Raw genomic sequence first — 8,223 nt, forward strand, 5'->3', positions numbered from 1 at the left:
CCACTCTCTGTAAAAAAGAGGAAGATAACAATGAGTTGGCAAGGACTCCTGTTTGAGAGCCACTGGCTCCAGAGGACATTGACCTCAGCTGGGGTGTATGATGTGCTAATGGGCAGAGGGCTTCAAAGATCACCGACTGGAGGAACAGGAAGAGACTGCTGCTCATGGCTTTCAACATATTCCCTGTGGGACTTTACTTCTCTCTTAAGCTTTTCCAAATATTCCTGCAGACATTACATCCTGGTCTCTTTTCCTTGGGGAAACTTGGGTTGGGGCTTGATGGTTTAGACATCTAGTTTACAGACATCAAGATCAAACAACAGAGACATCAGCTTGCTTTTTTGTTTTTTTTTTGAAGTTTCACAGTGTCTCATTGCATAATGTTAAATTCATTCAAGCAGCCACAATTTAGTGTTCGTGTTGTTGAAATGTCTTCCTGGAGACTTTATATAAATGTTGGTCTGATATTCATTTCAAGAAAAGTAGACCAGGGTTTGAAGACTTATTCAACTATGTTTTTAGCTTTACAATTAAATGAAAGAATCAGTAATATGTCACTTTGTCTATAATTATTAATATAATACCTAAATATCTTTTCAAAAAGACAGATTCAATTAGTATAAGCTTCAGAAGAAAACTAGTACAAATATTGTGGGGGAAATGGAGGCAAACCTCAGTGTCCTATGTATTTCCCATGAAAGTGATAAAGACGTCTGTCAGGGTTCAAATCATTTAAGACTGTCTTAGTTAGGGTTTTTATATTGCTAAAGAGGCACCATGACCATGGCAACTCTTATAAAGAAGACATTTAATTGAGGGGCTGGCTTACAGTTTCAGAGGTCCATTATCATCATGGCAGGGAGCATGGTGGCCTGCAGGCAGATGTGGGGCTGGAGCTGAGAGTCCCACATCTTGTAGGCAACAGAGAATCGACTAAGACTCACTGGACACTAACCTGAGCATAGGAGACCTCAAAGTTCACTCCCACAGTGATGCACTTCCTCCAACAAGGCCTCACCTACTCCAACAAAGCCACACCTCCTAATAGTGCCACTCTCTATGAGATTATGGGGACCAATTACATTCAAATTAACGCAAAGATCAAGACCTAAGCAAAGGTAAGGGGAATTCAGAGAAAAATACAAAGTGTAGACTAAGGAGGGCACTCTGCCTATAGCTGTTAATAGTGCCGGTAGAAACACAAGAGTAATTCATGGTAGCCAAAAATAAATGGTGGTATCATAATCTCCCCTTTGTGTGTGAGTTGAATAAATTAGACATTTCTCTTAATATCCAGGTAACATTCAATCATGTTTTTGTGGTTGAGCTACATTAGTGAAACTGATCACAATAAGATGAAAATAAAATCGAAAGGAACCCAAACTCTGACCTTCAACTCTATGCTTACATAATGAAAGCATCCTAAGGAGAGACTTCATAGAAGATGGTGAGTTTTCATTAAGTAGGGATAGGAAAGGAGGAAGGGAGAGACTGCTTACTTGGAGCGGAGCTCTGTACAAGCCATGGTACAACTACCATGCCCAGGGTAACCTGCTCGCTGTCTTCTGCAGAGGCATCATTAGCTAATATGAGTCCTACCGTGATTGGTCATGCCTGACAGGAGATAATGTGGACATCTGACTCACTGTTCCAAACCATATACACACCCTGCAGTGAGTGTGACTCTCATTTGCCGGAGCCTTTAAAGGACAGAGAGGTTGCTTCACATGTCTGTGCTCCTTCTGAGGCACCTCAATGAACCCTCTGTAGGCTTTGGGCCTCGTATATGCGTGGGCAGCAGTAGAGAGTCTTAGATGTGTGTTGGCTTTTGAAGACTTCGCTAATGGGATGAATGACTTATTTGGTATAATGGGACTTTCAGCTTGGTAGGAGGAAGCAGACTCCTAGGAAAAGGGACAAGTACATGCGGGAATGCATTACTATTTCCTCTCTGAAGCGATAGAATGTGAGACCTGTTTAATTAGTATCTGATGAGGAGAGAGGAGGAAGAGGAGGAGAAAGAGCGACAGAGAGAGAGACAGACAGACAGACAGAGAGACAGGGACAGGGAGAGAGACAGAGAGACAGGGACAGAGACAGAGAGACAGAGAGACAGGGACAGAGAGAGAGACAGAGAGAAAGAGAGAGATCATCCTAGCATTCACTTAAAAAATTTAAATGTTGGAAAAATAAAACTGGCATCATGGAATCCATTTTTTTTCACTTGAAATCATATTGAACACTAGGCTTAAAGCATCCTCTCCATTGAAGTTGAATAGGCTTATGGCATAAGAACAAAACAGGATGGTAAACCAAGGCTCCTGATGGGAGCACATTGGTTCCTTTGTCAGTTGATTAACTGATGATGCAAATGTTGAGCGTCTCCTTATGCCAGGCTCTGCCATGGGTATGAAGTCAGGCCGAAACACAGGACAGGACTGGTGAAGTCCTCACAGGGTTCACATTTATTTACCTTGAGGCTTTCCCCCATTTTTACTGCAAAATTCTCAAAACAATGCATTAAAACCATTTTAATCTTTTTTGTATTTTTCTTCTCTCCATGATCTTCTCTTTTGCCAGTCTCAATGCAGTGTGTATCTGTCTTAAGAAGAGAGAAGGAAGAATAAGGCTTAGTTATCCCCTTTCCCAGGACAGCATTCCTCACATGCATTCCTGTGGCCCTGCGCTTGCTCATGGGTCAACCAGGACCCGGAGTCTGGATACCCAAGTTGCTACTCAATGTTTGGCCTGCAGGCTTATCTCTCTGAGCATCCTGGGAGCTGCCTATGCCCTTAAATAGGCTGCTAGCCACAGGCTCTGTTTCAAACTTGGAATTTCCCTTCCCATGGACATCAGCTCTTTCCCCATCTTTCTCTAAACAATGGGGACATGAGGCAAATGCACTGGCCACCTACCAAGGCTTGTTGCTGCTTTTGTACTGAGTTTAGCCATGTCTGACCATCCCCAGACACTTTGTGTTTGCCTTTGTGCTTGAATCAGCTTTTGCACTATTCGGATGGCAGGGAGACAAAGGGTCAAATAGTTTGGGTGCTGTTTAAACCAGGAATGAGTTGTAAACTACAGGCATATAATTATTGGTCTTTGAGACCATGCACTGCAAGTCACAATGCTGGGCTTTAAATCTCACCTGGCCATGGACACCTCATGCTTTAAAGATTGCTGTTAAGATTATATTAGTTGACACACATGAGATGCTGGCAATGCTGATTGTCATCTAACACACTGTGTGTATCAAGAAAGCTATTGTTAGCGATGGGATTATAGTTCAAGCAGGGGGAAAGCAGGCTTAAGTTTAGTTTTAGTTTAACCTTTTGCAGGATTAAGTTACATTTTGAAATTGGTGGATGTAAACCAAAGATTCATTAGACAGCAAACAGAAAACTAACTTGAATTCATTACATTATTTCATAAAATAACTGGATGACCATTTTAATCTAAGTATTTCTCTTACTGGAGAAAAGGGTCCAGAACTCTTACTCCTCTGGCGGGCTACACGGTCTCTGCCTGTGTCTCTCTTTCCCAGAATCCTCCTCAACTTCTAGTCCCACCTATCTTGCTTCCCTATCAGCCAACGGTGCTTTATTGACATGCACACAGGCCTTCCCTATAAGCTTGGTCAATAGTTGAGTGTAGGGTGACTAGAGTTTGTTACTGTGTTTTAGTAAAGAGACTTAAGGTATCATCATTACTCTCTTCTTCTGTGTGTGTGTGTGTGTGTGTGTGTGTGTGTATGAGAGCGAGCAAGCGAGAGAGAGAGAGAGAGAGAGAGAGAGAGAGAGAGAGAGAGCATGTGTAGGCAGATGCCAGAGGTCATAATTAGGAGTCTTCTTCAATTGGTCATCACTTACATGTGACTGAACTTGATTGGTTAGACTGACAGGCCAGCAAGTCCCAGGGATTCTACCATTGCTGCCCCCCTGGCACAGGGATTACATATGTACCTCAGCATCCCATTATTTATAATTGCTTCGGGGGTGTGAGCTCATGTCCTCATGCTTGTTCAACAAGCACCTTGGCCTCATAGTGAAGGAGGTGAGAAAAGGAGTCCTGATTCTCAGGACCCGGAGTTACAGACACTTGTGAGCCACCATGTGGGTGCTGGGGACACAACCCAGTCCTCAGCAAGAGCAGCCAGGGCTCTTAACTGATGCACTATCTCTCCAGCTGTAAGGTTACTAACACTTAAATTCTATTGCTGAATATTGTTGGTCGGAATGGCTTCACCTTTCTCTGTCCCCCCACCCCATCTTTACCCCAGTTTTGGCAGCCTTTGGTGTTCCCATCTCTTTAACACTTAGCTACAGCAGTGCTTTGACTGTAGTCTTCAGTTTCATTTCTCCAATAGGTAATGGTGTTAACTGGCCTTTCTTTTTATTGCTAGGTATTTGTTAATTTACATGATATGAGTGACAAATGAAAGTCCACAAAATGCATATCATAATTATCATGATGTTTTGATACAAAATAGATGTGTTCTGTGTATCTTGGCCGAGCTAACCAATACATCACCTGAGAAATGTATTGGTTCTCCCTCAGTGAGAACACCTAAAATCCGTTGTTTTTTTCTCAGTAGGTTTCAAGCATATAATTCATTGTGATACACTACACTCATGTACAAGAGCTCTCTTGAGAATTTTTCCTTCTCTAACTGAAAATTTATCCTTTGAACAATGTCTCTTCACTGGAGTCCCCACACCCAGGCCCTGGTCTCCACCACCACACTCTGAATGTCTTTCCCATGCCTGCTACCTGCTTAATCTTCCCCCAGCAACCATCTCTTAATGTCTTTTGCCAGCTTCTTAAAAATTGTTTTTTGCTCTGTTGATTTTTTTCCCATCAAATTCCTCAGTCCCAGCTCTTCTGTGAACGTGAGAGAAATTGGGCAAAGGCAAGTCCATTTGGAGTTTGTTAGATTCGCACCGAACCGTTCCATAGATGCTTGCATCTCTTTGATTGTCTGCTGTGCCTGTTAGTGTCAAGCACACATCCTCCTCCCTCTGTGTTGTGCAGACATTGCTCTGACAGCCAGGACATATAAGGCCTTTGTTTTTCTCCTGAACTTCAAATTGCATATCTGGCATGCATTTCCAAACCATCTATGAAGTATTTGAAGAATGTGTTATTGTCCTAATATTTATCATGGTATTCCCCTTTCGTTCATTCATTTAGGGAGGACATTTTATTTAATGGTGGCACTCTTTACGGCCTCACCCATTAAACTGATTTACCTTAAAACAAAGCGGTTACTGAATTGTTATTGCCTTCATCATTTTAAACCGTGTAAGAAAATTCCTCCTATATCTCTTGAAAATTTTAATAAACTAAGTTTCAAAGTACCTCTGAGATCTCAGAGAAGAGATGACCAACAAAAGTGTTTCTTTCTTGATTACAGCCTGTCTAGTGAATAAAAGGAGAAATATTAGTGTTCATAATTTCAAGCATTTTTTACTTGCTAGCTCAGAGCACAGGAAAGCTGTGTACATCGAACTTCCCCACGGGGTTCATTCCACAGGGATTACTGCTTAGCTCTGCTAATGTTTACCCACTGCGTGTTCTCTTTTTCCTTGGGGATGATGTACTCAGACACAGAGTATGTGGGGGAAGCCTTGTTCATTGTGAGTTTTGTTTTATTCCCTCAACGTTCAAATCATCTTTCAACTAAAGGTATTATAGAACTGTTCACATAGCACTTGGGTCTTCAGTAGTGAAATATCTGAGGATACCCAGGAAGTCTTGCCTGGATTGGAACTATAACGAAAATAACAAAAAGAGAAGTAATAGCAATAATAAAGTTGCATGTAGAAACCACCTCCTTTCTCTCACCTTGTGTGGAAACAGGTAATGGATATGTCCTAGAATGCTGAAAGCATGGTCCCCTCAGTTTTAGGACATGCAAAGGTGACCATAGTCCACATAGAAACTCCAAGACAGTCTTTTAACTTGAAATTCTTAAAGAGTGCCCTGGTAAAATTAGACGCAAGGCCGGGGTGTAGGTCAGTGACAGAGCACATGCTTAGCGTGTGTGATGATCTAAGTTCAATTCCTGTACCATGACAGAAAGAAGGAAGGATGGAGGGAAGAAAGGAGGAAGGAAGTGAGGGAGGGAGAGAAGAGAAGGACAGAGGGGAGGGAGGAAAGAGAAGAGATAGAAAGGGGGGAGGTGAGGGAGGCAAAGAAAAGAAAGGAGGAAAGAAAAAGGAAGAAAGAAAGAAATGCATTCATGCCTTTGACTCCTTTCTCCTAAGCCAATTTAAACTCAGTACAGTTTGATCAACTTTAACGGACAGTGATGTTCACCTTTTCCAGTGAATTCTGTGATGAGCTGGAGGGTTAGAAAGATTACCCGAATTCTGGGCTAATTCAGACAGGGGCCTGTGTGTTCATCTAGAGAGTCTGGAGGGAAGCTTGGGAGCCCCTGGACAGGCATCTCTGACCACAGCAGATAAGTGTGGTTATGAGGTCAGAGATGAAAAGGGCCTGAGGCAAAGAGTATCTTGTGTGTCACTATAAATAAGATAAGGGCAACCTCAGGCTTCTTTTTTTTTTTTTTTTTTTTTTTTTAATCATTTTTTATTTTAATTTTAAATAGCTTGTTTCACATGTCAATCCCAGTTCCCTCTCCCTTCCCTCCTCCCGCACTCCCCTTCCACCCTCCCTCCCACCCTATTGCCAAATCCCTCCACATAGGGGATGTCTAGAGTCTATCATTTCGCTCTTGGTAGGGTCAAGGCACTCCCCTAAGAGTCCAGGCTGAGAGAGCATCTCTCTTTGTGCCATAGGCACATGAAGACAGATTGTATACCAGGGATAGACACTGATCCACAGCTCAGAGCCCCATAGGTTGCCCAGGCCTTCTCACTGACACTCACATTTGGGGGTCCAGATCAGTCCCATTCTGGCCTCCCCACTGTCGGTCTGGGGTCCAAGAGCACTCCCCTGTTCAGATCAGCCGTCTCTGCTGGTTTTGCCAGCCCATTCCTTGCCAATTTGCTCATCACTCCTCTCTCTCTGTCACTGGGTTCCTTGGGTTCAGTTCAGTGCTTAGTTGTGTGTTTGCCTCTGCTTCCATCAGTCCCAGGATGAAGGCTCCCGGATAGTTATAGACATCAAGTTCATTATCAGGAATGGGCATTCGAGGTGGTCCTTCCACTATTGCTTAGCTTGCCAATTGATGTTATACCTTTAGATCACTCGAGGTCACTCTGGTGCCTGATCTGTCTTCGATCCTATGATTCCCTCTTCCCCTATTTTACCCCCACCCCCTCAACTTCCTGTTCCCCCATGACCAACTCCCTTCCTCTTTACCCCCTCTACTCTTCCCAGGTCCCACTACCCCCCTCGCCCTGTTCCCCATCCATTCAGAGGATCTTGTCTCCATCCTCTTCTCTTGGGTACTATGCATATATGCATATCTTTTAGGTTCTTTCCTGTTTCCCAGACTCTCTATCTGTGGAAGTGCAGACTGGCACTATCCTGATCCATATTTAAAATCCATATATGAGTGAGTACATACCATGTTTGTCTTTTTGCGACTGGGTTACCTCACTCAGGATGGTTTCTTCCAGTGCTATCCATTTCCCTGCGAATTTCAAGATTCCATTGTTTTTTTCTGCTGAGTAATACTCCATTGTGTAAATGTACCACATTTTCTCTATCCACTCTTCAGTTGAGGGGCATCTAGGTTGCTTCCAGGTTCTGGCTATTACAAACAATGCTGCTATGAACATAGTGGAGCAGATGCCCTTGTTGTATGAACCTGCCTCATTTGGATAAATGCCTAAGAGTGGAATTGCTGGGTCTAGTGGTAGATTAATTCCCATTTTCCTGAGGAATCTCCATACTGATTTCCAAAGAGGCTGTATGAGTCGGCATTCCCACCAGCAATGGAGGAGTGATCCTCTCTCTCCACATCCTCTCCAGCATAAATTGTCTTCGGTGTTTTTGATTCTAGCCATTCTGACAGGAGTAAGATGGTATCTCAGAGTTGTTTTGATTTGCATTTCCCTGATGGCTAAGGATGTTGAGCACTTTCTTAAGTGTCTCTTGGCCATTTTAGCCTCCTCTACTGAGAATTCTCTATTTAGCTCTGTACCCCACCTTTCAAGTGGATCCTTTGGTGTTTTGGAGACTTGTTTCTTGAGTTCTTTGTAAATTTTGGAGATTAGCCCTCTGTCAGATGTAGGGTTAGTGAATATCTTTTCC

This window comes from Mesocricetus auratus, unplaced genomic scaffold (genome assembly GCF_017639785.1).
Source record: "Mesocricetus auratus isolate SY011 unplaced genomic scaffold, BCM_Maur_2.0 Super-Scaffold_100011, whole genome shotgun sequence".
NCBI lineage: Eukaryota > Metazoa > Chordata > Mammalia > Rodentia > Cricetidae > Mesocricetus > Mesocricetus auratus.